This window comes from Theropithecus gelada, chromosome 2, assembly GCF_003255815.1.
Source record: "Theropithecus gelada isolate Dixy chromosome 2, Tgel_1.0, whole genome shotgun sequence".
Taxonomy (NCBI): domain Eukaryota; kingdom Metazoa; phylum Chordata; class Mammalia; order Primates; family Cercopithecidae; genus Theropithecus; species Theropithecus gelada.
In genome coordinates, this window is record NC_037669.1 from 124,549,974 (window position 1) to 124,556,307 (window position 6,334).

General features: G+C 36.3%; 1 pseudogene; it reads right to left on the reverse strand.

Moving 5' to 3' along the window:
• LOC112619379 overlaps nt 1-5,898 on the reverse strand; it is a 149,441-nt pseudogene extending 143,543 nt beyond the window's left edge.
• Nucleotides 5,899-6,334: the final 436 nt, after the last annotated feature.

The following is a 6,334-nucleotide window of genomic DNA, read 5'->3' on the forward strand; positions in this document are numbered from 1 at the left end:
CATACACTAAAACACAGACTCAGTGTGAATCCACAATAGAAAGGATACATGGTTCTGGTAACCAAAATGCGAAGAATAATCATCCTACTTATCATCCCTACCGATGACCTACTAGAGAACTTTGTTTCCCTGTCCGTGAAACTCTGGTTGAGTCCTGGTTTCCACAAAGGCCATATTCTTGCCTGGTAACATAACAAGAGTTCCACTGAAGTTCAAATTACAGCTATTATTTTAGCACTTTGTGATTTTTTTATTATTTTAAATTTATTTTATTGTAGATTTGAGGGTATGTGTGCAAGTTTGTTATATGGATATGTGGTGTAATGGTGGATTTGGGGCTTCTAGTGTACCTATAGTGACCACTGTACCGAGTAGATAATGTTTGAACCTCATCACATCCTAATCTTCCCACTTTGGAGTCTCCAGTGTCTATTGCTGTCATCTTTATACTCATGTGTACCTATTATTTAGTTCCCACTTACAAGTGAGAACATGTGGTATTTGATTTTCTTTTTCAGAGTTATTTCACTAAAGATAATGGCCTTCAGCTCCATCAGTGTTGCTCCAAAGGACATAATTTTATTGTGTTTTATGATAAAATAGAATTCCATGGTGTATATATACCATATTTACTGTATCCAATCAACTCTTGATGGACACTTAGGTTGATTCCATGACTTTGCTATTATGAATAGTCCTGTGATAAACATAGACATGAGTGTTTTTTTCTTTTTAATAAAACGATTTTTTTTCTCTTTAGTTACCCAGTAGTGGGAGTGCTGAGTTGAATGGTCCTACTATTTTTGATTCTTTGAAAAATTTTATACTGTTTTCCAGAGGGGCAGAACTAATTTACATTCCCTCTAACAGTGTATAGGTCTATACTTTTCTCCACAGCCTTGACAAAATCTGGTGCTTTTGACTTTTTAACAATAACCATGATGACTGGTGTAGGATTATGTCTTATTGTAGTTTTCATTTGCATTTCCCTGTTGATAAGTTACAGTAATAGTTAGCATTTTTTTTTTCATATGTTTGTTGGCTGCTTGTATATCTTCTTTTGAGAAATATCTGTTCAAGTCCTCTGCTCATTTTTTAATGGGGTAACTTGCTTTTCCCTTGTTGACGTGTTTGAATTCTTTGTAGATTCTGGATATTGGTCCTGTGCTGGAGGCATAAATTAAAAATGTTTCTCCCACTCTTTAGGGTGTCTGTTTACTCTACTGATTATTTCTGTTGATGTATAAAAGCTTTTTAGCTTAATTAAATTCAATTTATCTAATTTTGTTTCTGTTGCATTTGCTTTTATGTTAAGCTGAAATTATTTCCTTAGGGCAATGTCCAGAGGAGTTTTGTCTAGGTTTCTTTCTAGGACTTTTATACTTTCCCATCTTACATTTAAATTCTTTATCCATCTTGAGTTAATTTTTGTATATAGTGAGAGGTAAAGGTCCAGTTTTATTCTTCTGCAGATAGCTAGCCAGTTTTCCCAGCACCACTTATTGAATACAGTGTCCTTTCCCACTTGTTTATCTTTTTTAACTTTGTCAAAGATCTGTTGGTTGTAGGTATGTGGCTTCCACGTTGTAAAAGAGGAAGTTGAATTATCTCTGTTCACTGATGAAATGACTTTAGAAAACCAAAGTGTGGGCCGGGTGCGGTGGCTCACGCCTGTAATCCCAGCACTTTGGGAGGCCGAGGCGGGTGGATCACAAGGTCAGGAGATCGAGACCATGGTGAAACCCAGTCTCTACTAAAAATAGAAAAAATTAGCCGGGCGCAGTGGTGGGCGCCTGTAGTCCCAGCTACTCGGGAGGCTGAGGCAGGAGAATGGCGTGAACCCGGGAGGCGGAGCTTGCAGTGAGCTGAGATTGCGTCACTGCACTCCAGCCTGGGCAACAGAGCAAGATTCTGTCTCAAAAAAAAAAAAAAAAAAAGAAAACCAAAATGATTCCTCCAGAAGACTCCTAGACATGATAAATGACTTCAGTCAAATTTAAGTATGCAAGGCCTTTTCACAAAAATCAATCGCATTTGTATACACCAGTAACAGTCAAATTGGGAACAATTTCAAGAACTTAATCTCATTTACAATAGCCACACACTAAATATATACCTAAGAATTCATTTATCCAAGAAAGTGAAAGATGTCTACAAGGATAACAACAAAATAATAATAAAAGAATTAATATGTGACACAAACAAAAGGAAAAACATCCCATTCTCATGGATTAGATAAATCAATATTGGTAAAATTACCCAATTGCCCAAAACTACCTGCAAATACAACACAATTCTGACAAAACTATCAATGCCATTCTTCACAGAATTAGGGAAAAAAAATCCTAAAGTTGATATGACACCAAAGAAAGAGCCTGGAGAGCCAAAGCAATCTTAAGCAAAAAGAACGAAGACAGCAGCATCACATGACCTAACTTCAAATTATACAAGGCTATAGTAACTAAAACAGCATGGTACTGGTATAAAAATAGACACATAGATGAATGGCACAGAATAGAAAACCCTGAAATATCTGAGCACTTTGAGCTCTTTGGATCCGGGAACCACTGGGTAAGAAGTCACTATCTTGACAAGCTTCACAGGAGAAGCCTGCTTTTTATAACCGAATTTGTAGGAGGATCTGGATATTTTCACATAATGGAGGTCAGGATAGAACCCCAGTGATTTGCCTGTGTACCACTTGATTCTCTCTTGCCTAATTGTTGCAGTGAACAGGCAAATGCAGTCACCCTCACGTTGAGAATCATAAGAATATCTAAGGCTTTGGCACTCGTGAATACAAGTTTGGGTCACACTACTGAAAAACCAAACAAACAAACAAACAAACAAAAAAACCACCACCACAACAAAAATCTGAAGAGATGGTAATTCTGAGAATAAGAGAGTATTTAGAATGAATAATGGAGAAAGGAGAAGAATGATTAGCTGATTCAGTTCTGAGGCCTGTATTAGAGGAAGTGACTATAATTTGTCCAATTAACTTCTCTGTTTTAGATTTCTTTTCTGAAGAGAGGGCCTCAGTAAACCTGCAGGAGCTGTTTGCCAAAAATATGTGGAGTCGATTGGTACTGTGCAAGGGCTATTAGAAGTTAGCTATGACTGGGAGCGGTGGCGCATGCCTGCAATCACAGCACTTTAGGAGGCCAAGGTGAGCAGATCACTTGAGGTCAGGAGTTCGAGACCAGCCTGGACAACATGGTGAAAACCTGTCTCTAATAAAAATACAAAGATTATTTATGCATGGTGGCATACGCCTGTAGTCCCAGCTACTTGGGAGGCTGAGGCAGGAAAATGGCTTGAACCCGGGAGGAGAAGGTTGCAGTGAGCCAACATCATGCCACTGCACTCTATCCTAAGTGACAGAGAGAAAGACTCTGTCCAAAAAAAAAAAAAAAAAAAAAAAAGACCTTTAAGGTGTGCCACTGGACCTCCTTCAAGTGAGAAACTACTCTGAGACTTATAAACTTCCAGCTTCCATGCCTTCAGGATCTACTGCAGCACTGAAGTTATATTCTCTTTGGGCTGCTCCCAAACAATGTCTGAGTTCAACAGGAATACTAGAGGTACAAAGGCTGTAGTCCAAGGTGCTCTCTACTACCATGTCTCCCCTTTCTCTTCTCTTTTCACAACTATCATATCTACATTGAAGTAAAAGTTCTCCCTGCCAACTTCTGCTCCTTCTTCCCTTTAACTTTACAAGGCATTACTCACACCAAATCCCATTCACATTCAATTCACTTTATTCTTCTTCTTCCTAGAGGACCCAACATGGCACACTAACTTTACTAATCTACTAATTCTTGCCTTAATATGAGACAAAATAAGACCAACACTGTTTGTAACACTATAGTTCAATTATAGTCAATTCATTTCAAGATGCATTTACGGAGTACCTAATGTGTTACAGATAATATGGACATATGTTTATGTATATATACACAGCCACTCACACATATTAAAAAATTAGGCATGATTCCTATCTTTAAGAAATACAGAGTTTATCTGGAGAGACAAACAGATTTAAAATACTATAATCCCATGTTTTAATGGGAGTGCATTGAATTGCTTTGGGATGAGAAGCTAAAAACTCTTAAGACTAGGAGTCTCTGGGATAATTTTATAGTGAATGCTTCTAGCACTTGACCCATTTGTGGCACATTTTGCTTTCCAAAAATGACCATAAGACCATTTTTACTCTCATATGATGTTCCAGAAGCTTAGCAGTCTCTTCTAGAGGTGGAGTCCATTTCCCCCCCTTGAACCTCTGATGGTCTTTGAAATTGCCACTTTTAATAGAGTAGAATGCAGCAGAGTTGATACTGCATTACTTCTAAGTTCTGGGTTAAAAAAAAAAAAAAAGTTGATACGATTTTCCTCTCAGGACATGTGAACCAATATGAAAACCAAACCAAACCAAAACAAAACAAAAACCCATGCTTCCTTAAAGAATAAATGTTGGAGAGACACAGGAAGAGATTCTGTTATGCCCAGACTGTTTGTTCCCCAAAGAAGACCACCAGAGTCCAGAGTCAAAGCCAAGCGGCAAGGATCTTTACTACAAGTTCGAACTTGGTCCCTCCTTTACACAGTATACAAGAGGGCCCTGAACAATGCGAGCGTTTGCTTTTTATAGCCCGAAAGTTGCAGGGGAACAAAGAAATTCTTTTGGCTCCCGCGCTTTCAGTAACCTTGAACGGCTGTCTCCTTATCGGAGACTTTCCAGGTGGTGTTTATACTGGGCTCAGGGAGTTTGAGAGATATATGGTGGTGGGATGGGAGGATGGGATGTGTCTGTGCTAGGCTCAGGGAGTTTTGAGCCCGGGGCTGAGGAATGTGCCCAGCTCCTTTCAATTCCATGGAGATAAAAAGAAATGCCCAAGAAGGCCTGGCTGTTTTAGGTGTCCTACTCCAAGCCTCAACATGTATGTGAGTAAGACATCAGATAATTCTAGCAAACAGCCTTCTAACTGCACTGGGGTAGCAGAGACCAGCTTTCCCTTTCAAGACTTTTCCAAATTGCAGAGTCATGACTAAAACTACTGTCATTTTAATCCACTATAATTTGATGTAGTTCATTATGCAACAAAAAATAACCGAAAAAGACAATTAGACAAAGTGTTTGGCAAAGCACTGAATATCTGTGATTTAAGTTATGATTATTTAAGTGCCAGAATTTTAAAAAATATAAATCAATAAACAAACATTAAATGTTAAAGATATGTCTGTTAAAAATGCATCCCTGCATTTCTCTCTCTCCATCTATACATACAGCATCTGTTATTCTGATCAGTGTGGTTTATATATGACATCTTTTAGCATTATGCAATTTTTATCATGGGCAACAAGTTAAAGATTTTCTTTAAACCATCATGATCAGTGTTTTTTGGGAATATTTTCATATTACACAATGTCCATAAATATTTTTAAATGAATTAAATAATAGGATCCTCAGAAAAATAATATTATACTTTACTATCACATAAATGTTAGAAAAGGCTATAGCTTAATGATCAGTATTTCATAATATTCGATTTCTTGCAGATGCAATGTTTCTAGGATTATACATATAGAAATAACACATTATACTCAAAATATGAATATGCTTTAAGACAACATATATAGACAAAAATACATAGGAAAATAAATTAGGTATGTTTAATATATATAATCACAGACACAAAAATATAAAAGGAGTTCATCTAACATTAAAATAATTGCTTAATATTATTATTTCTATATATTAGGTTGTCATCTTAGATTTACAAGTATGAGAAAAGATATATGATTGAAATGTAATATGTTATTTAATAATTTTTTATACATTTGTATCTATAAATTTTGTTGGACTTCACTGAATGCTTCTTACCTTAAATCCATATCGTGTATTCGGGTCCAGGAATCTATAAAATAGCTTTTCCTTTTGCCTAGTAAGAAGAAAGATAAAACTAGAAAAAACTAGTGGAGATCACAAAAATGTGGTTTTAATACTAGAAAATGTATGTGTGTGTGTGTTTGTGTGTGTGTATATATGTATGTGTGTGTGTATATATATATATAAATATATATATATTTTTTCACAGAGTCCTGGAAATATATGGCTGGAGTAAAAAATTGTGGTCCACTAACACAATTTCCTCATTACACACTAAAAGATGATATTGGTCCAAAATACAAAATTTCAACAGCAACAACAAAAAGTAAATAGAAAAATATTAATCCTCTCTGCAAGTTCATGAAGCAGGTCCGTTTAGAAATCAAGTAATACTTCTCTGAATTCACATGGGGCACCTTTTATTTTATTTATTTTATTTTA